Source organism: Mus musculus, chromosome 14, assembly GCF_000001635.26.
Source record: "Mus musculus strain C57BL/6J chromosome 14, GRCm38.p6 C57BL/6J".
Lineage (NCBI taxonomy): Eukaryota > Metazoa > Chordata > Mammalia > Rodentia > Muridae > Mus > Mus musculus.
Window position 1 is genome coordinate 5,606,029 of NC_000080.6, and position 24,983 is coordinate 5,631,011.

At 42.1% G+C, this 24,983-nt stretch overlaps 1 pseudogene; it reads right to left on the reverse strand.

The window, feature by feature from the left end:
- Nucleotides 1-720: 720 nt before the first annotated feature.
- LOC100862122 lies at nucleotides 721-22,510 on the reverse strand (annotated as a pseudogene).
- Between the last annotated feature and the right edge of the window lie 2,473 nt (nucleotides 22,511-24,983).

Here is a 24,983-nt window from a genome sequence, read left to right on the forward strand (position 1 = left end):
CTAAACCACCAAACAAAGAAAACACATGATGGAACTCATTGCTCTAGGTAAATGTGTAGAGGAGGATGGCCTGGTTGGTCATCACTGGGAGGAGAGTCCTTGGTCCTATGAATGTTCTATGCCCCAGTAGAGGGGCATGCCAAGGCCAGGAGGAAGGGAGTGGGTGGGTTGGGGAGCAGGGGTTGGTGTAGTAAACAGGGGATCTTCAGAGGGTAAACTAGGAAAGGGTTTAGCATTTGAAATGTAAGTAAAGAAAATATCAAATAAAAAAGGCATTTGTTAGGATTTTATAGGATGATACCTAATTACAATCTTCATTGTTTTTGAATGATGTTTTTTGGCAGACACAGATGAATCATAAAGTAATAAAATGAACATTGAAGGACCCCCACAGAAACCTATCCCCCAAAAGATTGTGGAATTTATTATCTCTACTTGCAGTTTCCAGTGATTGTATATTTGAAGGAACACAGAAGTATACACTGCTGTGTTTTCTGACAGCTTTTTATTCCCTTAGACTATGCTTTGATATAATGAGAGCTATTACAGAAAAACTGATGTATTTGCCATTAATGCGTTCAACACCATCATCCACAGTATTTTCACAGTAGCTAAATATTTGACAGCAACGATGCAGCATGGGTAAGTTTTCCATCATTAAGTTCCTATCCAGACAGTTGGACACACTCTCCATACTGAATGTATGAAGGACTTTGTAGTTCAGTCTGGCTCAGAAGAAACTATGGAGCCCAAGTCCCATGAAGAGTGCAGAGATCCATCTGGGTCTGATATCTGTGGGATTTCATGATCACACCTGAAATAACAAGGCTCTTAGAGTGAAGAGTTGGAGATCACTGTGTTAGTCATAAGAATAAATGCAATGTACTCAATTGTAACTAAAAGCTGACAGTCAATATGTACTGTGTATAACCTTATCAAAATATCAAATTACTTAAAAGAACAATAAATAACCAATAAATAACAAAACTTTGAATGAAAACAAGAAAAACCAAATACCTAAACTAATCAAAACTCAAACCAAAATCAAACCACAAAAATTGTGCAAAGCAAAATTCTTAGTCTGCTCATTTTGTAGCACAGCCTTACAGCCTGTGGATGTCCTTGGCAACTTAGTAGAAAAGCAGTTCCTGGAGGTAGCAATCTTTGCAGGAGAAATTTAAGTAACACTCTCCTTTTGGAGTATGGGTCTGAAGGATATGGCCTCCCAAGTCAAAGCAGAACACATGTTGTAGACTTGGATCCAAGGATTTACAATTTTGTTGACTGATCTCCATGTAATTATTGATGATGACCCATCAGGAAAAGATAAATTTGCACTCAGATTCTTCCTGGATGCCCAGCAGCTCTTGATGTGTCTCAGCATTTCTCTGAGTCCCTTTAAATGTGCACTCTTCCTGGGCCAGAGGCTAGATGAAATTAAGGCCTGTTCATACCAAAGAAACAAAATAAAGGAGGAGCATACAGCCCATTACAGCCATGGTTATTAGGGATGAGAGGCAACAGTGGTGTATTTCCTGTGCACACTCAGTGCTCTTCCTCCAGCACTTCTCTTTGAGGGAGATCATGTCCTGGTCTGTGCCATGTTCTGCTTTCAGCTGGACTATTTCACACTTAGCTAAGAAAGAAACAAAGGCCGGTTAAGCATTTGTCAATTGAGCTGTCTCTCCCAGAACAGCTCTATTCAGCTGGACAAACCAACATGTCCTATTAGCTGAGATCATACCGTGCATCCCAAGTGTCATAGAGCACCTGATCTTGGAATTGTTTCTCCCCTTTTAAAAACTGCTAGAATTGGAACTGTCAGCTACACATTATACTGGAGTTCTAAAAAACACTATATTTCCCCAGTTGTGCGGGTATATTATATTGAGTAATAACATTGTAGCAATGTTTGAATGTGAGTTCAAGAGAGATGTGTGCAACCTAGAAACCATGTGGATTCCTTATGGGGTAGGAGTGTGCCCTGAACTGAAGTGAAGGCTATGATTATTTCTCCAGTGCAGGAACCTCACAGGGTTCCTCTTGTCAATCCCTCTATCTCCAAATAACCAGAGACACCATACAACACAATACCCATGGGTAATTCATGGTTCCTAGAATCTGCAAGAGTGTGCTAAATAAAAATATTACCAAGGCCGGGCAATGAACCTTAAAAGTGATGGTCATGAAGAAACAGAACAACACCCCTGTACATCTATGACTATTGCAGGGCATACTCTCAAACACACATAATATTTAGGTTTATGCAATACAAGCATATTGTATTGCAGTGACCTTTTTAGTTTCGCAGTTAATACAAATATAAAAATCTCCCAGGATACTTTGCAGGAATAAAAAAGAAATCTTGAATGGGAAAGGTACTTAGTGGGCATAGTATATAGGCAGCGCAGTCAGTGATATGCTTTCCACTCATATACAGGTCTGGGAATCAGGGTTCTTGTCCTATTATCCAATCTGGCTCAGCAAGTTCCCAAGGCTGTGTAGAATAGGTTTGTTTCCCAGCCTAGGCTCACATGTTGGTGGTGGACCAGCCTCTTGTTCTTGTTCCCTGTTTCAGACTTATCCTAAATAAACAATTTCTTCCAATAGGATCTCCCTTTTCTATCACCTAACTGACTTGGTGTCCAAAGGCATGAGCCCAGAGTAATAGGAACTGTCTACAACCAGGATCCAAAAGAAACGTTTTCTCCCCAGAATGTGACTGTTTCAGGGCTATTTTGAGTAGGATAAGGCTGACTAGTTGAAGGACAAATGCTTGCATGGATTATCTCAAACAGAGTTCATGGAAGGGCTGCACCACACAGGGCCTTTTCATCCTTCAGCAGATGGACATCAGGATAGCTTCTCCTTCAGGGCTGCTCTGAGGACCACTACAACCCTGAACGCCCTCAACTCTGTGGATAACTCCTCCTTGTTCTTGAAGCACTGGGTCAAATTGGACTTCTTTTCCACTTTCTGAATATGGATTTTAACAGACATAACCAGTTTTATACTACCAGAACTGTCTGAAGGTCCTCATTTCTCTCAGCCCCCACTGATCCTGATAGAGACACAGGTCGGAAAAACCATGCATACACAAAAAGAAACACACAGACACACAGTCACAGAAACACACACAAGCACACACAGACTCACATAAAATCATAACTGAGCAGAAAACAATGAGGTATCTGTTATGGTTCAGGACCAAGATAATTCAGACTATGCAGAGGTAATGTTTCAAGGGAGACCCAAGGACTCTGCGATTATTTTAGAGGAAGAAAAAGCACGAGAGAAGCGGGGTCATAGTGGCACACTCCTTTAATCCCAGCACTTGGGAGGTAGAGGCAGGCAGATTTCTGAGTTTGAGGCCAGCCGGGTATACAGAGTGAGTTCCAGGACAGCCAGTGTGAACAGAGAAACCCTGTCTGGGGGAGGGGGGGAGGGAAACATCTAACAATGGTCCAATTTGGGGGCATATATTAAGAAATTTTTTCATGAAGCCTCAGAAATCACACAGCAAACCTGAGCCTGTGAGAAGCCTCTCTGTCATCTCTGGTCATCCAGACAAGTCCAGACTCTAAGGCCCAGGAATGACCACTCCAACAGCACTCAAAGAAAATGGGACTGACAATATGCTACTCAGGACCTCTCAGTGTGAACCAAGATATATGAAGCCTGCAGAGACCATTTTGAGATAGAGGGGAAAGGCGGGAATAGAGAAGCCACCAAAAGACAGCAATGAAATCCACTTATTTGTCAATTACACAAGGCTGTCATCCCTGCAAACTATTTCCTACCTAGAATCTCACAAGATCCCTGTAAAGCAAATGAGCTACAGGCCTTTACTTCTTCCTTCAAAGCTCTTGCTATTCTCAACAAGGGCTCCAACACAGCATCCTTCAAACTTAAGGCATGTAGTGTTGTGATGTGTAAACAACCTATCACCCTTAGTGATTCTAGCAGAGCAGGAACATTTGCATGCCAAACATGCAGTTTCTTAAACCAGGCTACCTCCACAGAGAGCCCTGTAGATGATCACATAAACAAACACTTGGAGGAGACATAGGTGAGTGCCTGGAGAAGTTGGTATACTGTTGCATTGGATTGTCTATGTTTATGGTTAGACATGAGGGCAATCTGCCTCTGATACACATCATCCTACCTGCTGCTCCTTGGCACTTGAGGCACAGATGTTCTTGCTGGCCTCCTCACAGAACCTCTTTTCTTCCCCACGGGACACTTGCGTTCCAGCCTGCTCCACCAGCACCTTTCTGTTCTCATTCAGTAATATCCTCACTTTTTCCTTTAGTTGAGTGCACTCATGGAGGCGGTGTTTCTGCTTGATGCTGATCCACAAAAAAAAAAAAAAAAAAAAAAAAAAAAAAAAAAAATTGGTGATTCCCAGCCAGATTCCATTGGCTTGCCACTACTACAAGTCCCATGGTCCCACAAGGGCCCTGAACCCCAGACAGTCCCAGAAGAGTCTACAGTATACATAGCAGCAGCAAACAGAGGCAGGTCAAATCAAGATACCACCCATGTTCCACAGGACTCAAAAAACTTCTGAAAGCCCTGACACCAAGAGTGCACCCTATACATCACAGAAGAGGAAATGTTCTTCATGGTTGATTATAGGTCTGTGGTACCATAAAACCTTCAGCAGGGAGAGGGCTTATCTCCTCTGAGAGAGGTGAGCTGACCCAACAAGTGTACACTCTTTCCATTTTTGTCTGGAATCCTAGATCTTTTAATCTGAGGTCAGAACCCTAGAGGTTCAGAGTTCCTGGATATTCCCAGCGTGGTGGAAAAGTTTTCTATGTAGAGGACCTTGAATTTGGAAGAATAAAGATTGGAGAGTCTTGGACACTCTTCACACTTAGGACAACTGAGTCCAAGAGGTACAAATCCAAGACCCTTGCCTCAGGGCAGGGTTCCTAAATAAAAAACAGATAACATAGAACCAGAGCCCTTGCGTTTTTTCAAAGTCCTAAAAGGACAGAAGCATTCCCTGCCTAGTTCTGGGGGTCTCAGTTGTGTCACTGACTCACCTGTAGGAATAGTTATCTTTTAACAGTTCCTTGGAGAACTTCATGGAAGCAATTATGGACTGGGTCATTTTATCCATATCCAACATTGTCTTCTCATGTTGTGATTTAATGATGTTGAATTCAGTGTTCATCCTGTGTTAGGGCATGGCCCAAGAAGCAAATAATGTGCTGAATTGAGGATTCAATAATCATGTGCAAAAAGGCTGTATCATGGACTACCCAAGCCAATTGCATGCCACATCCTAGTTCCTTAAAACTGGGTCCCCTTGGTGCTAATTAAACTTACTATCCTGGGCAGAGGACAGCAGAGCCAGGGGACCTAATGGAGCTAGCTGACCTTCAAGAGCTTCCTGGGCAAGCATGAAGGAATAGACTACTTCTATGACAATTTTCCAATACACTGTGCCACAGGCAAGGGTCCTATAGGTATCTGTAATGACTTTCCTCTTATTTTTAAGGCAGGGATTCTCAATCCTTGGTTCCTGTTGTTATGTGAATTCCCAGAGGACACAACTATTATTTACAGGAGAAAGGCTTTATCACATCTCCTCCCCCAGAAGATTCCTGTGTGACAACCAGGAAACACCAGGAGCAAACTTCCCTGGTGATCACTTTGGACCTCTATGGACTCACACCAACAGGACCTGCAAACTGTGCATCACACAAATCCTCAGACCCCATCAAAGGACCCAGAGCCTCAGTCCTGAACAAAACACACACAGCTAAGTTCACACACATAGACACAATTAGAATGCCAAATAAATCCAGAGAGGTGCCATCACTCAGAATATGATGAACAATATCAGAGTAAAGGTGTGATAGCCTGCAGGCATTGCATTCACACACTGAGAGGCAGCAAGTGTGAGCAGGTCCTTCCAGCTGTTGACAGCAACAATCAGATTGCAAGCACCCCAAGGTCAAGTACAAAAGAAGATGATAATAAACACATAGCACCTTGTTTATCCAACAATTAAACACCTGTCAGGGCAACTTAATTGAATGATGGGAGATGACACACTCCATTCATGGAAGGAAATTGGGTTAACAGATGGCACAATACAGGCAACAGGGTACTGGGCATAATTCCTACCTGTAGTTCAAATCCTCATACATGTAAACGTTCAGGATTCCACACATTTCCTCCATGTCATTGCTGATCTTCCTCATATCCAATTTCAGTTCTCTAACTTTATTTATATTTGATATCTGATTAGTGATGTTGGAATTTTGGGTTGAAGTATTTCTAGCAGACCCTGCAGATAGATAAACACAAATGAATTTGCATACTTGATGGCCCAGGAGAGGGGAGACCATTCTGAGTCCCAAGAAGAAGACTGAGGGAGAGAAAAGGTAAAGACAGGGTGAATCCCTAAAAGAGCAGAAAAGCTATCTTCCAGCTGGTTTGCTAAGCTATGTCCTCTTCCTAATCACCACTGTCAGGCATATGCCACACTCCCTGTTACAGGACCCCTTGCCCTGAAATCTATAATTTGCCTCAGACATAAAGATATGGGGAACATTGTCAGGTCATATCAGATGCGTTTCAGGGAAATCCTGAAGTTCATAGTGCTTAGCACTATCAAGCTCTAATTAATCGAGTGTCTTCAAATTCAAAGTGTCTGAGTCCTCACCACATGACATGACCAGGGAAGCATCCTTCTCTGTTCTTTTCATCAGAGACTCATGTAACCTACAGTAATCTGGAAGATGAAGTGTTTCAACTCCCTTCCATGAAAGGAATAACACACTGATATTCCGATAGTGCCCACTCCTGGCATTCTTTGCCACTCAAATTGAAATTAAATAGCTCCCAGAAAAGTAGCTGCAGGTTTGTCAATTACTGGCTCTGTCAAACTAATCATCAGAAATTCTTGACTCTTTGACATTGGCAAAGTCCAAGGCTTCAGCTTGTAAGACCTACTCCTGGAAGGCCCAGCTCAAGCCTAACTCTACCAGGAAGATCCCCAACTCTGCCCAGGACTCACTGTGCCTTCTCCAGAATGATTTCCTTTTTCATGAGAAAGGATTCCTTCTTCCTTCTTTGTTGGTCTGGTGTCTCCTTCATCACCATTCTCTTTCTGACATAGCCTGAGCAGCCAGGAAAACATTCCTGCTGGTGATCCCAGAGCAAACAGAAGTGATGAACCACAGGCAGTTGTTGTCACCACAACACAGGTGACAACACAGAAGATTCTAGTTCTCTCCTAGATGCAAGAGATTCTCCAAGGAAGGCATTACTGATGATGTCACTAGCAACTGCCATGATCTACCTGCTAACTAGTTCTCCCCAACTTGGTCCTTTTCTGGGGTGCCTCTCCTGGAGCCTCTCATGGACCCGTGGGATCCCCTTTGGAAACCTCTCCTTCCAAAGCTGGAGAATTCTAACTGCTTCATTAGATGTCATGTGCTTTTGAGGGGGAACTTTGGTTAGGACTCTGACATGCTTAAGAGATTTTGTTAGCCCCAAATCTCTAGGGACTGTGGATGTAGTAGATTTTTCTCAACAATAAATATGCCACCTGTGTCAATTCATATGACATATACTCCAATTTCCCAGGGATTTCCTGTATCACAGAGGCAAATATCTTTCTCCTATACGTTTAATTGTATAAAACCTGGATGATATTTTCTAACGGTGCATTCCTTGATAGTGGTCATTGGTCATTCTTGTCATTCTTTCCATACATAAATACATATATATATATATATATATATATATATATATATATATATATATATATATATGTATATATATATCCATGTGTTTCACAAAATCTCTGGTTTACAATGCTATCTTTTATAAGGAAAACTCCCTATTCTTTCAAACATAGGGGATCAACTACAGGGCAAATATAAATGGTAAACTTGCTGTCCTATCTTCAAAACATTATCTTGCACATGGTCCTGTTCTCAAATACAACCAGACAATTTAAGTGGGCATCATAGAGCAAAGGTCATCCTGGACTGTACATTACTACATTGTAGCCTCATAGCCATGACTTCTGTAATATCTGTCTTCCTAAATTGCAAAGTTGAGCAATAAGGATGTTGCGGGTTGTACCATGATGCTGTACACACAGCAAATATAAGACTCAGGGGGATGGATGATTGCTTTAATGTGTTCTTGGATTCGGTTAGTGAGAATTTTATTGAGTATTTTTGCATCAATATTAGTAAGAGAAATTGGTCTGAAGTCCTCTATCTTTGTTGGATCTTTCTGTGGTTTAGGTATCAGAGTAATTGTGGCTTCATAAAATGAGTTGGGTAGAGTACCTTCTACTTCTATTTTGTGAAATAGTTTGTGCAGAACTGGAATTAGTTCTTCTTTGAAGGTCTGATAAAACTCTGCACTAAACCTGTCTGGTCCTGGGCTTTTTTTGGCTGGGAGACTATTAATGACTGCTTCTATTTCTTTAGGGGATATGGAACTGTTTAGATCGTTAACTTGATCCTGATTTAACTTTGGTACCTGGTATCTGTCCAGAAATTTGTCCATTTTGTCCAGGTTTTCCAGTTTTGTTGAGTATAGCCTTTTTTAGAAGGATCTTATGGTGTTTTCGATTTCTTCAGGATCTGTTGTTATGTCTCCCTCCTCCATTGCTGGTGGGATTGCAAGCTTGTACAACCACTCTGTAAATCAGTCTGGCGGTTCCTCAGAAAATTGGACATAGTAATACAGGAAGATCCCGCAATACCTCTCCTGGGCATATATCCAGAAGATGTCCCAACCGGTAAGAAGGACACATGCTCCACTATGTTCATAGCAGCCTTATTTATAATAGCCAGAAGCTGGAAAGGACCCAGATGCCCCTCAACAGAGGAATGGATACAAAAAAATGTGGTACATCTACACAATGGAGTACTACTCAGCTATTAAAAAGAAAGAATTTATGAAATTCCTAAGCAAATGGTTGGACCTGGAGGGCATCATCCTGAGTGAGGTAACACAATCACAAAAGAACTCAAATAATATGTACTCACTGATAAGTGGATATTAGCCCTGAAACTTAATATATTGAGATATAAGGTACAATTTGCAAAACACATGAAACTGAAAAAGAACGAAGACCAAAGTGTGGACACTTTGCCCCTTCTTAGAATTGATAACAATTACCCATGGAAGGAGTTACAGAGACAAAGTTTGGAGCTGAGACAAAAGGGTGGACCATCAAGAGACTGCCATATCCAGGGATCCATCCCATAATTAGCCTCCAAATGATGACAACATTGCATACACTAGCAAGCATTTAGTGCAAGGACCTTGATATAGCCGTCTCTTGTGAGACTAGGCTGGGGCCTAACAAACACAGAAGTAGATGCTCACAGTCAACTATTGGATGGATCACAGGGCCCCCAATGGAGGAGCTAGAGAAAGTACCCAAGGAGCTAAAGGGATCTGCAACCCTATAGGTAGAACAACATTATGAACTAACCAGTACCCCGGAGCTCTTGTCTGTAGCTGCATACATATCAAAAGATGGCCTTGTCGGCCATCACTGGAAAGAGAGGCCCACTGGACAGGCAAACTTTATATGCCCCAGTACAGGGGAATGCCAGGGCCAAAAAATGGGAATGGGTGGGTAGGGAGGTGGGGGTGTGGGAGGCTTTTGGGATAGCATTGGAAATGTAATTGAGGAAAATATGTAATAAAAAAATTTTTTAAAAAAGACTCAGGGGGTAGGGCTGGGAGTGCAATGACCTGAGTTGAGATGAAACCTCAATTTTAATGTGTCTATAAGTTCAGGATGCTGTCCCTTTGGCATTATCATCTCTGGCTTCTGTGTTCTTATGCTGGCTTTGCTGAACCTGTGCTATAATACCCCCTAACCTCACAGATAAAGAGTGAAAAATCATGTATGTCTTCTTTGGGAAAACATCTGAATTTCACTACCTTCTTGAGCCACACAATATCAATATGCAGAGCTCAAAAATCAGGAGAAAATAGGTGATGGCTTCAAAGATGAGGGCTTTTTCTTCCAATGATGGCACATATTGTTGCAATGTGATTTTTCCTTTTCTCTTTCACTAAGGGTGGCTTGTGTGTTTGCTGGCCTAAAGTATCCTGGATCCACCAACAAGGGGCTTACTCTATACAGGCTCAGTTTTACCAAGAAAAGGATTGTTGCAGAATCATACCATGGCAGTAAGAAGGTCAACTACACTGTCTTAGGTCCAGCTGACCTGGTAGAGAACTGAAGACCTGAGCTAACTGGGGAAAGTGAGCAGCATGCAGTGTCACACAGCTCTCTCTGAGGCAACTGCTAGAACTGGAATAGGGATGTTTGTTTGTTTGTTTATTATAAATACATACAAACCTTAGCCAGAGTTGGTACATAACTATAATCCCAGCACTAAGAAGGTTTTTAAAAAATTGTTGTTTCTAATATTCCTGTTGTTTCTATTGGTTTTGTTTTGAACTCTCCCAGCTCTTTGCACTGGAAGCAGAAAATTAAGCCCATGCTCTGTACAGTCCTATCATTCACGTTAATCAGTGATTATATTCTTAGCAACCACTCTTCAGATGATGTCATTACTCACTTTCAAATAAGGAAAACAGTCATACAGACATTAGTTAACTTGTATGATCTCACGTAACCAACTCATCATGACTATAGAGTGGCATCCCAATCTTTAGAATAACCCAAGCTTCTATTTTTGAGATGACAGACCTCTGTGGAAGACTCCATTAGCTGACAGAGGACCTGGAATGGCTGCCACCTGAAGGCCAAGGCTGCCCCTCCAGTGTCTCTGAAGCTTGAGGCAGAACAGGAACACTTGGCCACAGCTGGTTCAGGTCTGTATTTTGGATGAGACCTGAGACCTGGATGAACAGAGGTCTCTAGAATTCTGGTGAAGGTGACCACAAACACTTAGACTTGAGGAGAATAATAGATCTTTGGGATGAACATCTTTCTTTTTTATTTATCTTTGCAATGTGTATACTTTATGTCAATAACAAAGGCACCCTAGTTTACAACATCTAGTCTATCTGGGTGTTAAACTGATTGCCTGTGTATACACTAGAATTACTATAACAATACATTTTGTGCCATTTTTTTAAATAATTAAATATTTTTGTATTAATATCTTTTTACTTATTCACTTTACACTCTGCTTACTGCCCCATGACACCCATAATCTTTCCCCAATATTCCTGGCCCCTTCTTTTCTGAGGGAATATGGGGAAGCTATCTCAGGTCATCCCTTCTCCTACCAAAACTAAGTGACCCTGTCCTGGAGAAAGGTGCTGAGGGTGGTGGTAATGAATGACTTCTGCTTGGCTTTCTTCTTGCTCCACTTGGCTGGCTTTGACCAGTTCGTGCAGAACTTTCCTTGAACTTGGTACTTCATCCTGATGGTCCATAAAAAGCACTGGTTTGATTAATGTTTGAGAGTATATTTCCATCAAACCTATTCCCACTAGTATACTAACAATGACAAAGGAAATTAGATATGAGACATCTATTCCAGGAGTTTCCAATTGTTCTCAGACCAGCAGTAGAGAAGCCCACAAAGCTGACAAATGTGAGGTCACACAGGGACCTGAGAGCATACTGCTGCTTTCCTAAAGAATGTTCTAGAGGATTAACATATCTAGACTCCCATAGATTCGTGTGCACTGGACACCAAAGGGCTCAACATACTTTGCTTTTGTCACTCAGCTTCTCCAAGTATTAGAAGTCCCCCAATTTAGAGGGATTTAAAGGTATAAATAAGTCCCAGTGGCTAGAGGTACCTCAAAAAATGTGTAAGAACAGAGAACTGCTTGAGAATCAGAAAGACAAGAGCAAAGTCATAGCCCAATAAGAAAATCTGAGTAACAAGCCATCAAGTGAAAACTGAAAGTAGCAGGCCATGCACCAGTAAGGTTGGTCCTTGTCTCTCAGGTAGATCAATCTGAAAATTTCTGAGGAACTCCATATTGGTTTCCAGAGTTGCCATAGCACTTTGCAGTTCCACCAGAAATGGAAGAATGTTCCTCTTTCTTCAAATTCTCACCAACATATGCTTTCACATGAGTTTTTTTGATCTTAGCATTCTTCACTGGAAAGTATACCGCTGGAAACCAGCCTCAGGGTCATTTTGGTTTTCATTTATCTGAAGACAAAGGACGTTGCACACTTCTTCAGTGCTTCTCAGCCATTCAAGATGAGTTGTTGTGAATGTTGTGTTTAGTTCTCTACCACATTTTATTTTGTGTTCTTAGCTCTTATGGTGGTTATCTACTTGAGTTCTTTATATATTTTGGATATTAGTGCTCCACTGGATGGGGGGTTAGTGAACATTTTTCTCCCAATATGTAGTTTGTCAATCTGTCCTACTGGCTATGCCCTTTGTCTTATAGAAGCTTTTCAGTTTCTTGTGGCCCATTTATAAATTTTGATGTTAGAGTCTGAGCTATTGGAGTTCCCGTTTATGACATTTATCCCCGGATTCCCATAAGTTTGAGGCCCTTTCCTGCTTTCTCTTCAGTTAGATTCAGTGAATCTGGTTTTATGTTGAGATCTTTAATCAACCTGGACTTGAGTATTGTGCCAGGTGACAAATATGCATCTACTTTCTTTTTTCTACATACTTACTCCCAGTTAGACCAGCGACATTTATTTTAGGTGTTTCTTTTTTCTATTGTATATTTTTTAATTTGGCGAAGATCAAGTGTCCATAAGTATAGTTTAATTTCTGGGTCTTCATTTTTTTTTCTATTTTAAAACACTTTAATCTTACATTTCAAATGTTAGCCATTTTTTCTGGTTTCCTGCCTAGAACCCACTTATCTCATGTCCCTTCCACCTGCTTTTTTGAGGGTGCTCCCCGACGCACCCACACAGTGTTCTCTTACTACCCTGACATTCCCCTACACTGGGGCATCGAGCCTTTAAAGGACCAAGGTCCTTTCCTCTCATTGATGTCCAACAAGGACGTCATCTGGCACAATGTGCCTAGAGCCATGGGTCAGTCCATGTGTGATTGGTGGTTTAGTCCCTGGGAGTTCTAGGGGATATGGTTGGTTGATATTGTTGTTCTTCCTATGGTTGCAACCCCCTATAGCTCATTCAGTCCTTTCTCCAACTCTTCCACTGGGGACTCTATATTCAATCCAAAGAGTGGCTGCAAAAATGTGCCTTATTATTTGTCACTCTCAGGTGGAGCCTCTGAGGAGACACCTATAGCAGGATCCTGTCAGAAAGCACTTATTGTCATCTTCCATATTGTCTGGGTTTGGTGTCTATATGTGGGATGGATCTCCAGGTGGGGAAGGCTCAGGATGGCTTTTGCTTCGTTCTCTGCTCCACACCTTGTCTCCACATTTCCTCTTGTGACTATTATGTTCATCCTTCTTTTTTTTTTTTTTTTTTTTTTTTTTGACTTTCAATATTGTCTCCTATGTTTATATGCCTGGCTCTTTCTTGTTTTTTAACCTTATTATCATATGTCCTGGGAGATTCAGACTAATGGAGCCCATATCTGTTCATAAGCCCAGGCGTATATAAATGACCTTCCCAGGTGTTCTCCGTTTCCTTGTTAGCATTTCCTTCAAGGATAGGGAGTAAAAGCCAGGGAGTCAAAGCAAAGGCATAGAGAGGGATTGTGAATGGTGATGCTCAGATTTCTAAAGCAGGGAATATACAAAGCCTAAAAGAGAAATAAGGGAAAGCTTATCTATCCTTAGAATGCAGGTGGGGGACACATACAGAAGTAGAGGACAGCAGGGTTTCAGGAAGTATCTTGTTATTACCATATTAGGACTCTTTGGGTATCAAACAGAAACCCAAAGCAAACTAACTTAAGCAGAAAGAGGGGATTATTTATACAAGACACAAGATATCATAGAATACAGGGGCAGAAATGCAGTTGAAGGGTCAGCAATTAAAGGGATGACTGGAGCCACTGGGAACTGGGAGGCTTCCACGATGAGCCATTGCTTCTCCTGCCATTTGTATTTCCTGGGAAGAATGAATTTCTCAGCTGATTGGTGCATATGACAGATACCAGATGGCCACCCTCAGCTCCCAAGGTAACAGAAAGACTTGGCCATGTTTTTTCCAGTTTCACCACCTTAGTCTGACATCTCTGGTTAGGAAGAATAAGACATCTCTAACTTTAATCACCTGTGATCAAAATCAAGCTTCAGCATAAAATCCTGATTTCTAGGAATTAAGAATAAAAAAGTAGCCAGGAACTGTTGTAAGCTAGGGTGATCGTTGAAAGTGGGCACTCTTAATGTTACAATCAGGAATCTAGAGGTAAGAGGGGGAAAAATCCAAGGCCAGGAACATGAAGAAACTGATTGGTACTTAACTGGTTAGACTCATAAATTGACCCCACATAACAATTTCAAGTTTGCTTATTTCTCTCAAATATTTCTAGTATACCTTTTCAATGGATTCCCCTTCTTGCTCTAGTAATGTGTTGTGGAAATTCCTACTTACCTGGTCATTCTGGGCTCCTCACTGGGAACATCCCACCCCATTCCACACCCCTTTTTTGCCTATGTAAATTATATTCATTCATTAAAAGTTAGCTTAACCCTTCATCTGTTTATTAATCTTTTTGTATTCCTACCAAATTTGCTAATTAACTTTTATTAAATAAACTTTTCCAAACAGACTATATGGTCCTTTAGGTCAAAGACAGTGTTTGTGTCCTTTGTGATTCTTTGAAAATTCTAAGTATGAATGTAATTAGTTAAATATAACTGCAGTAATCAGAGAACATTCAAACGCCAGATGAAAAGGAGTAGGAGAGGTGGGGTCTAAGTAAAATGGTGTGCTATGCTGTGACAGTAGGAGAGGTGGGTCTAAGTCAGATGGTGTGCTATAGTGTGACAGTAGGAGAGGTGGGCCTAAGTCAGATGGTGTGCTATGGTGTGACAGTAGGAGAGGTGGGTCTAAGTCAGATGGTGTGCTATGGTGTGACAGTAGGAGAGGTGGGTCTAAGTCAGATAGTGTGCTGTGGTGTGACAGTAGGAGAGGTGGGTCTAAGTCAGATGGTATGCTATGGTGTGACAATAGGAGAGGTGGGCCTAAGTCAGATGGTGTGCTATGGTGTGACAGTAGGAGAGGTGGGTCTAAGTCAGATGGTGTGCTATGGTGTGACAGTAGGAGAGGTGGGTCTAAGTCAGATAGTGTGCTATTGTGTGACAGTAGGAGAGGTGGGTCTAAGTCAGATGGTGTGCTATTGTGTGACAGTAGGAGAGGTGGGTCTAAGTCAGATGGTGTGCTATGCTGTGTAGTAGGAGAGGTGGGTCTAAGTCAGATGGTGTGTGATGGTGTGACAGTAGGAGAGGTGGGTCTAAGTCAGATGGTGTGCGATGGTGTGATTATAAGTAAACACCATTTGCAGTGTACCTTTTAAAACAATTCGAAAATTATAAAAGACTGGCTGATTTTAATAATTGAAGAATACATTAATTAGGGAGTCAAGTCTGAACATTTCTAATTTCTATCATCTTTCTGATGATAGACCCTTACCACATAGGAAATGAACTTCAGAGAATGCTGTACTGAAAAATGAACTAGTTTAAAACAGGTTTAAGGGGAGCCTGAGCTGCATAGCAAGATCCGGAGGCTGGGGAGGGGAGGCAGGAGACAGAGACAGAGAGACAGAAAGAGAGAAGGATAGACAGAGACAGCGACACACATAGAGAGAGAGACAGAGTCAAAGAGACAGAGAGACATTCAAGAAGTAAACTACTTAAATATGCATGGTGCTAGGGAATGGACACATAGCCTCGGTTTAGGGCATTGTTAATATTTTTTCTAGCATTTGAATTTAATAGCTTTAAAGTCCCTTCTTCAAAGTGTATGTTCAATTTTATTAGGAAGAACAAGGTAAACTCCTCTTTGTGGGTCAATTGAGAATATTTCCATAGATGATAAAATCAATAAAACATACAACAGCCTTATAGACATTCAAGTATGGCCAGCTTTAATTTATTGTACTTGCTGGAAATGAAGCAAAAGCTTTTCAATTAAATTCTGGTCTGCATTGAGATGAGTGAGAAACTTCTATTTGAGGAAGGCTGATAAAATATTTAAGAACTCAGTAACTATTGGTCCAGCACCACATATATACTTATCCCTATGCATTTTACATTGCCACTGGGGAAGCACCATACACTAAGCATCTAAATTTGAAAGCCTAAAACATTTCCAAATCCAAAACTTGCTAAGCACCAAGACAGTGCCACCAGGAGAAACTTCCACACTTGACCTCAATTGAAGGGTCATAGTAAAAGCATAAGCTCATTAAAAATCCTGTAAATCATTAATTTCAGGCTATATTCATGAGGTGTGAAATATAAATGAATTTTGTGTTTTGACTTGTGTCTTAGCCACACACACACACCATTTTTCATTAAAAAAAGTTTTTAAAGCAAGGTGGTCCAATATTTTGAGATTCTCAATTTGTACCTTTTACAAAAGTTTAGAAGTTTTAAATCCCGAGAAATTAAACTTTTGAAATAGCCCAGTTATCAGTGAAAGCAGAGTCTTCCTTACACACACACACACACACACACACACACACACACACACACACACAGGACTGTTAACTAAGCCTGGTGGTGTAAGCTTGCAATATCAACTACACAAAAGACTGAAGCAGCGCTGGGTAACTGCATTAATGCAGGCAAACCAGCTGAGGACGTGACATCATGACTGATAACCTTTAGTGCACAGGCAACTTCACATGGGCGGAGGCCATGGCAACCTGTCAGGGTGTATTTCTTTGCTTGATGGCTCCTATGGATTCTGAGGCATCAATTTGAAGATGGAGCTCAATTTCAGGATGTAATGAAGATGGAACTGTAGCTCTTCATTCCATGTCAGCTTGACAGGCTGTCTGGCATCTATCTTCATAGACAGCTGTCTCTTTTGCAACTTCTCAGAGACATCAAGGCATCTGTCTGCTTACAATAGTTTCTCATTATTTCAGAGCCGATGGTTGTAGTCCAGTGGCTGTCTAGAGTCTCCCTCTCCTCACTCCTTGCTTTGAGTTTGGTGAGGTGAGCCGTGACCTGGATTTCAGCAGTTATCAGTCTGGGAAGATCAATGCTACTGTCAGAGTAGAGAACGAGAAAGTTCAGTTACTGAAGTTCTTGCCACACAAGCTTGAAGACCTGGGTTTGAGCCTCACCCCAGATGTGACGGTGTGCACTTGTGATTCTAGCACACAGGAGACAGGTAGATCCTTGGAGCTTACTGGTCAGCCACCCTGGCTAACAGAAGAGCTCCAGACCAATAAGAACCCACTTTACAAACAAAGCGGGGGCTAAGCGATGCCTTGGCTTTAGCACTAAGAGCACTTGCTGCTCTTACAGAAGATCAGAGCTCAGTTCCCAGCACCCAGGTCAAGCAACCCACAGCTAAAGGTGACTCCAGCTCTGGGAATTTGGCACCTTGTCTTGGTCCCTTTGGGTATCCACACTCATGTGGCACACACACACACACACACACACATCCATAAATCTAAAACTGTGTTTTTCAAATGATGACATTCTTTCTTCTGTAAAGTTATTTCTGTCCTGGAGACATGTCAGTTGACAAGTCACAAGTACAGTGACAAGAGCTTGGCCTTCCACCTTCAAAAGCTTTAATGTCTATTTTCTGCTACTCAGGATATTCTTCTCCATGGATATAGTGTAATGGTCAGAGCCAATAGTGGTACACATTCCCATTCTAATAGTGAGACCCCATTTAAATGTGAAAAATGACCCCAATCATAATTTCTTTAGCAAAAGGACCTGATTGAAAATCCTGTCTTGCACTTAGCTGTCCTGTGTGACACAGCTTCTCTTGAGACCTTGACACATTTTTAAGATTGTGGTCCATTTATTTTATGCAAGGTCACTCAGTTTGGGCTCATCTGACATTTCTTTCCTTTCACTATGTGGTCCTTGCGGATCAAACTCAGGGCGTGAGGCATGGCAACAAAGATATTTACCCACTGAACGTTTTGCTGTCCCCCTTATCTGATATTTTGTTCTGATTAAATTCTAGTTAGAAAACCTTGACCACATAGAGTGTTGCTTTGTTGCCCAGCTCCAAGTGGGACTTGATTTTGAGTTGCCACTTACTATTGACATTAACTTTGATTATTGACTAAGGTGACATCCTCACAGTTTCTCCATGAGAAGTAATTCTTTTTCCCTTTGCAGTTCTTCAGTATCTTGAAATTTGGGAAAGGTAGATCAAGATTGTGTGACTCTTTTCTTACTCATGAAACATCCTGGTTTGTTTGTTTGTTCTTAATATATTTAATTATGTTGCTATGGACTCAGGTGTCCCCACTTAATCAATAGTTTATAATCTTTGTTAATTTATTATTTATTTTACATGTACAGGTATTTTGCCTGCATGTCTTTCTGTACACCATGTGTGTGCCTGGCACTCATGGAGGGCAGAGAGGGTACCAGATCCTCTATAAGCAGCACTGTGGGTTCTGGGAATTGAACCCAGGTCTGCAGGAAGAACAGCCATGCTTTTAACCACTCGACCATTTCTCTCTCCAGCTCCTGTCATCTGTTATTTTGATCTTAAATTAGCACAGGCTAAAAGCTGGTTACTCTGTCCTTTGGGTGTGAATCCCTCATTCCTTTGAGCATTTGCCTAGTTTGGAGTAAAAGCAGGTTCTCCTCTTATTTCTTTCTCAGCCCTGAAGTCATCCTTTCCTCCAGGGAGCCCTGGTTCCTTAGAGAATGGCATTTAAGAACCAAGATCTGGCTGTGCAATATGGTCATTGCTCACAGGTCCTCTCCCTGAACAGAGCTAGAAAATGCATGTACATGTTCACATATACACATACAGATATAAATTCACACACATACAGACATAGTTTAAAAAAAAACAGAGGTGAAGTATATGTGAATATAACCACACATTTATACCCAAACCACCAAGTCCTATTCTATACTGTAGGGTTAGTATCATTTTTTTTCATCTCCACATTTATAACCTCCCCCATCTCCCTTCATCCCTTTCCCCTGCATGGAACTGAGTTTCCACTCCACACCTCCCCTTCTCTACAGAAGATGTCTTGCACATCCTTCGTATCTCTCTTGATCATATTTTCTTTTTCCTCTGTGTTTTTTTTGATCATATAGAGAATATTTGTAATAGCTTCTTTGGAAAAATCCCTATCCACAAATTCTATTCTTATTAGGTTAGCCTGGGCAACATAAGACGACCCTTTCTCACAAATAAATGTTTGCCCTTCAGTCGGCAGCAGTGTATGTAACACAGTTTGAAAACATTCCATTACTATCCATTATTAATTGTGACATCACCAGTAGTCCCTTTCGGGGACAATCTCTTGTATTCAGGAGAACCCTAGAATCACCTTTGATGTCACCAGTGTTGTGGTGACACCAGCAGCCTATGGAGAATCCCTTTAGAGCCTATTAGTTTTGCAAGCAGGCATGTTGTTCAGGCTGCTTAGGCTATTTTGAAGTGAGAATGGAAAACAAGGAGAGGCCATATCAAGACAGAAGGAGGCTGACCTTCTATCATGCTGTAGAACAACAAGAAAGCAATGGTCCTGGGGAAGGTCCAGTGAGTCCTGGGCAGGATTTGGGGAGCTTCCTGGAGGAGGAAAGCTTATGCTGCTCCTTCCAGGAGTAGGACTTATGATTTGAACCTCAGTCTTCCTAAATGGCAGACCCAGACTCAATAATTTCTGCAGATCAATTTGGCAGAGAGCCGGGAATTGACATGTGTCAATCTGCTTTCCTCAGAGCTCTTTACTTTCATACTGAGTGGGCCTGGAGGAGTCTCTGTGAGAATAACAGAGTGTTGCTGTCAGGATAGTGTTGAAGCACTTCATCCTAAGCATATTCCTGTAGGATACATGAGTATGTGATGCCAAGAGCAAAGACGAATACTCTCCTGGTCATGTCAGACAGACCTCACGTTCTCAGACACTTTGGTCTTGAACAAACATGATTAGGGCTTGGGTGCTAATCAGTATGGATTCCAAGAATTCCCTGCATCACATCAAACATGAGCTAACAATGTCCTTTAATTCTTCTTGCCTGGGCCAGCTGATACATTTCAGAGCCAGGGAGATGGCAGTAGGGTGTGAGGCATATGTCTACCTATGGTGCTTGGGAACAGGGACATAGCTGAGGAGCCCAGCTTGAAGATAACTTTCCTGCTCTTTCAGGGATTCACTAGTGTCTCTAGCAACACTTCTTCCTCAGATTTCTATTTGGGACTAAGCATGGTTTCTCCTGGCCCTGTGCCATCATCTATGCAAGTTTACTAGTGTTTATCTACCTACAGGATCTACTGGAAGGCATCATCCCAACCCTCCACCATCTCTAAGGAGGAGGAGAGGTTGAAGAGGTTGGAGAATCTGACGATCTCCAGAAGATGACAAATGGGAGGGATGAACTCTGGGGAATCCTGGCCCATTACACTAACAAGGATTTGAACAACAACAGGTAGTCATTATGCCCAGTTCTTTGCTATCTTGGGCCCTCTCTGTTAACCCAAGATTTCCTCACATCACAGGAGGCTACAACTCCAGAGTGTTCTCATGCCCAAAATCATTTTCCTGATTACATCTTAGATACAGAACTTGAAGTTCAGATAGGAGTGAGATGGGGTCACAGGCTCTTTTGATTCCCCCAAAAGTAAACCAGAGCCTGTGGCCTGAATCACAGTCTGGGAATAAGGGTAGAAGTGTGTGAGCTCTCATCCTGCATTTTAAGAAGCCTGGACATGTGTTGGCTTATGGAAATTGCTAGGTGCTGTGTGCTTATGGCAAATCACTTTTGTAACTGACCTGGAGGTACTTTGGTTCTAATTGGTCCTGTCAACAGCTGGAGAGTTCTGGTCCCACGTGCTGCCTCTCAGTGTGACAGGATTTCTGCAGGTCACTGCTTTTCTCTGATTTTGCTCATTGTACTCTGAATTGTATTTATTTGGCATTCTAAGTGTGTGTGTGTGTGTGTGTGTGTTTACCTTACAATCCAGGGAGTCTCTGGCCTTTATTTGGCCAGAGGATTGGCCTGAATCAATTTTCAGGTCATGAGAGTGATGAGGACAAGGAGCCTCCCATTTTAGCAGCACAGCACATGACCTCTGTGCTCACCTTGGGTGCACGTTGGAAACTCCTAGTATGTGTTTTTACAAAGCCTTTCACTGTAGATATTATGTCCTTTGGGGATTTATGTAGCAATAGAACCAAGGATTGACAATTCCTTGTCTAAAAACAGGAGAAGGGTCATCACAGGTTTAAGGTGGACCCAGGCCTGTGGCACAGGCTCCTGGAAAGTTCTTGGAGAGCTCATCTATTCCTTCAAGTCCCCTCAGGGAGCTAAAGCAGGTCAGCTCTCTTCTTTTACTTCCCTAGCTCTACTGGCCCCAGGCCAAGAGTAATAATTTTAATAATCACCAAGAGGAACCAGTACCAAGGAGCAGGATGTGGCATATGTGGGCTGAGGTAGTCCACGATTCAGCTTGAACTGACATGATCCTTGTAGCCTCAGTTCAAGAGATTATTTGCTCCTTGGGCCATGCCATCCCACAGGATCAACTTTGAGGCCTTCATGCTCGAGATGCAACACCAACAGGTGATAGCCAACCTGCAGAAAATATCCCAGGACATCAGTGAGGCTTCTATGTGATGCTCCATGGCCAATATGAATTGTTGTCTGAGGCTGTCAGTGGTTCAGGGCTCATGATGGGAGGATGGTCCTTGGGAGGAGTGGGAGGAAGGTGCTGCCTGGGAGTCACAATTTTTTGTTTGTGGCTCAGCATCAGGCACTGCCACCTCCTGAGTGAATCTAACCACCTTCAGCACAAAGTCAGGATGTTGTGGAAGGAGAACAGGCAGCTGCTAGGGGAGCAGATTGCATTGGAAAAATGCTCCAAAGAAACAAAGAGGCTGTGTAAAGAAGGCAGCCTGAATATCTATGACCTATGTACCAAGCAGCAGCAGGTAGGATGAATGAAGCATCAGGGGCAGGTTGCAGTCATATCTAAGCATAAACACAGTCAAGCCTAGGCCACCATCCTGCACCTTATCCAAGATCTCTCCTATGGCTCACCCAGTAGTTCATTTCTGTGATCATTTACAAGACTTTCTGTGGTGTTAGCCTCTTGCAAGAAGCTGAAGGATAGTCCAGGTCACCTTGGGCAAGGAGTCGGTGAACACCCCCAAGATCCCCTAGAGGACTCTCCACACGATCTTAGGACCACTGGTGAGTGGAACACAACTTCTGTTCCGATCCAATCGCCTGGGACCTGAGAAAGCATTAGAGAAGCAGGAAACCCGGCCTGACCAGGGTCACAAGTCCCTTCCAGTAGGTGCCAGGACTTGGTCACCTGGGCGCAGAGTTGACAGACACCCCCAGGGTCCCTAGAAGACAGACTCTGATAAAGGACCCCGTTTTGGGCTCCAGACATCTGGACACCTTCCCTGACAGAGGAGAGGTGTCCGCCCTGCCCTGGAGGGCTTTGCTGGAGCACCTGGGGGAGCCATCTTGGTTCCCGGATCCCTCTGAGACTAGTCTGTGCAGATGAGAGTGTGAACTACAGAAGCAACACAGCTTCTGGAACAAGTCCTGTTTCCGGCCTTCATCTTCTGCCAAGAGGGAGGTCTGAATGCCAGATATCTGTGCACCTTCCCTGTAAGAGTAGAGCTTGCCTGCAGAGAGCGCTATGACCACTGAAACTCAGAGGAGAGAATTAGTCTCCCAGGTCTGCTGATAGAGGATAACAGAATCTCGAGAGGAACAATCTCTAACCAGAGACAACTATAACAACTAACTCCAGAGACTACCAGATGGCGAAAGGCAAACGTAAGAATCTTACTAACAGAAACCAAGACCACTCACCATCTTCAGAACCCAGCACTCTAACCTCGCCCAGTCCTGGGCACCACAACACACCCGAAAAGCTAGACCGAGATTTAAAAGCATATCTCATGATGATGGTAGAGGACATCAAGAAGGACTTTAATAACTCACTTAAAGAAATACAGGAGAACACTGCTAAAGAGTTACAAGTCCTGAAAGAAAAAGAGGAAAACACATCCAAACAGGTGATGGAAATGAACAAAACCATACTAGACCAAAAAAGGGAAGTGAACACAATAAAGAAAACCCAAGGTGAGGCAAAGCTGGAGATAGAAACCCTAGGAAAGAAATCTGGAACCATAGATTTGAGCATCAGCAACGGAATACAAGAGATGGAAGAGAGAATCTCAGGTGCAGAAGATTCTATAGAGAACATCAGCACAACAAAGACAATGCAAAATACAAAAAGATCCTAACTTAAAACATCCAGGAAATTCAGGACACAATGAGAAGACCAAACCTACAGATAATAAGAGTAGATGAGAATGAAGATTTTTCACCAGAGACTATGAAAGCCAGAAGATCCTGGACAGATGTTATACAGACACTAAGAGAACACAAATGCCAGCCCAGGCTACTATACACAGACAAACTTTCAATTACCATAGATGGAGAAACCAGAGTATTCCACGACAAAACCAAATTCACACATTATCTTTCCACGAATCCAGTTCTTCAAAGTATAATAACAGAAAAATAAACAATACAAGGATGGAAACCACGCCCTAGAAAAAACAAGAAAGTAATCCTTCAACAAACCTAAAAGAAGACAGCCACAAGAACAGAATGCCAACTCTAACAACAAAAATAATAGGAAGCAACAATTACTTTTCCTTAATATCTCTTAATATCAATGGAGTCTATTCCCCAATAAAAAGACAGACTAACAGACTGGCTACACAAACAGAACCCAACATTTTGCTTACAGGAAACCCATCTCAGGGAAAAAGACAGACACTACCTCAGAATGAAAGGCTGGAAAACAATTTTCCAAGCAAATAGTCTAAAGAAACAAGCTTGAGTAGCCATTCTTATATAAATAAAATCGACTTCCACCCGAAAGTTATCAAAAAAGACAAGGAGGGACACTTCATAGTCATCAAAGGTAAAATCCTCCAAGAGGAACTCTCAATTCTGAATATCTATGCTCCAAATGCAAGGGCAGCCACATTCATTAAAAAAAAAAAAAAAAAAACTTTAGTAAAGCTCAAAGCACTCATTGCACCTCACACAATAATAGTGGGAGAATTCAACACACCACTTTCACCAATGGATGGATCGTGGAAACAGAAACAAAACAGGGACAGAGTGAAACTAACAGAAGTTATGAAACAAATGGATTCCATTGGCTTTCCACTCCTACAAGTCCCATGATCCCTGCAAGGGCCCTGATCCCCAGAAAGCCTGAGAAGAGTCCACAATATACATAGCAGAACCAAACAAAGACAAGTCAAATCAAGATACCACCCATATTCCAGAGGACTCAACAAACTTCTGAAAACCCTGACACCAAGAGTTTTTCCTATACATCACACAAGAGGAAATGTTCCTCATGGTTGATTATAGGTCTGTGGTACCATAAAACCTTCAGCAGGGAGAGGACTTACCCCCTCTGAAAGTTGTAGAAGACCCAAAAGGTGTAAACTCTTTCCATTTTCATCGGGAATCCTATATCTTTTAATCTGTGGTCAGAAACCTAGAGGTTCAGGGTGTCTGGATATTCCCAGCAAGGTGGAAAAGTTTTCAATGTACAGGATCTTGAATTTGGAAGAATAAAGATTGGAGGGTCTTGGACACTCTTCACACTTAGGACGACTGAGTCCAAGAGGTACAAATCCAAGATCCTTGCTTCAAGGCAGGGTTCCTGGATAAAAAACAGATAGCATAGAACCAGAGCCCTTGCTTTTGTTCAAAGTCCTAAAAGGATAGAAGCATTCCTTGCCTAGTTCTGGGGGTCTCAGTTGTGTCACTGACTCACCTGTAGGAATAGTTATCTTCTATCAGTTCCTTGGAGTACTGCATGGAACCAATTATGGACTGGATCATTTTATTCATATCCAACATTGTCT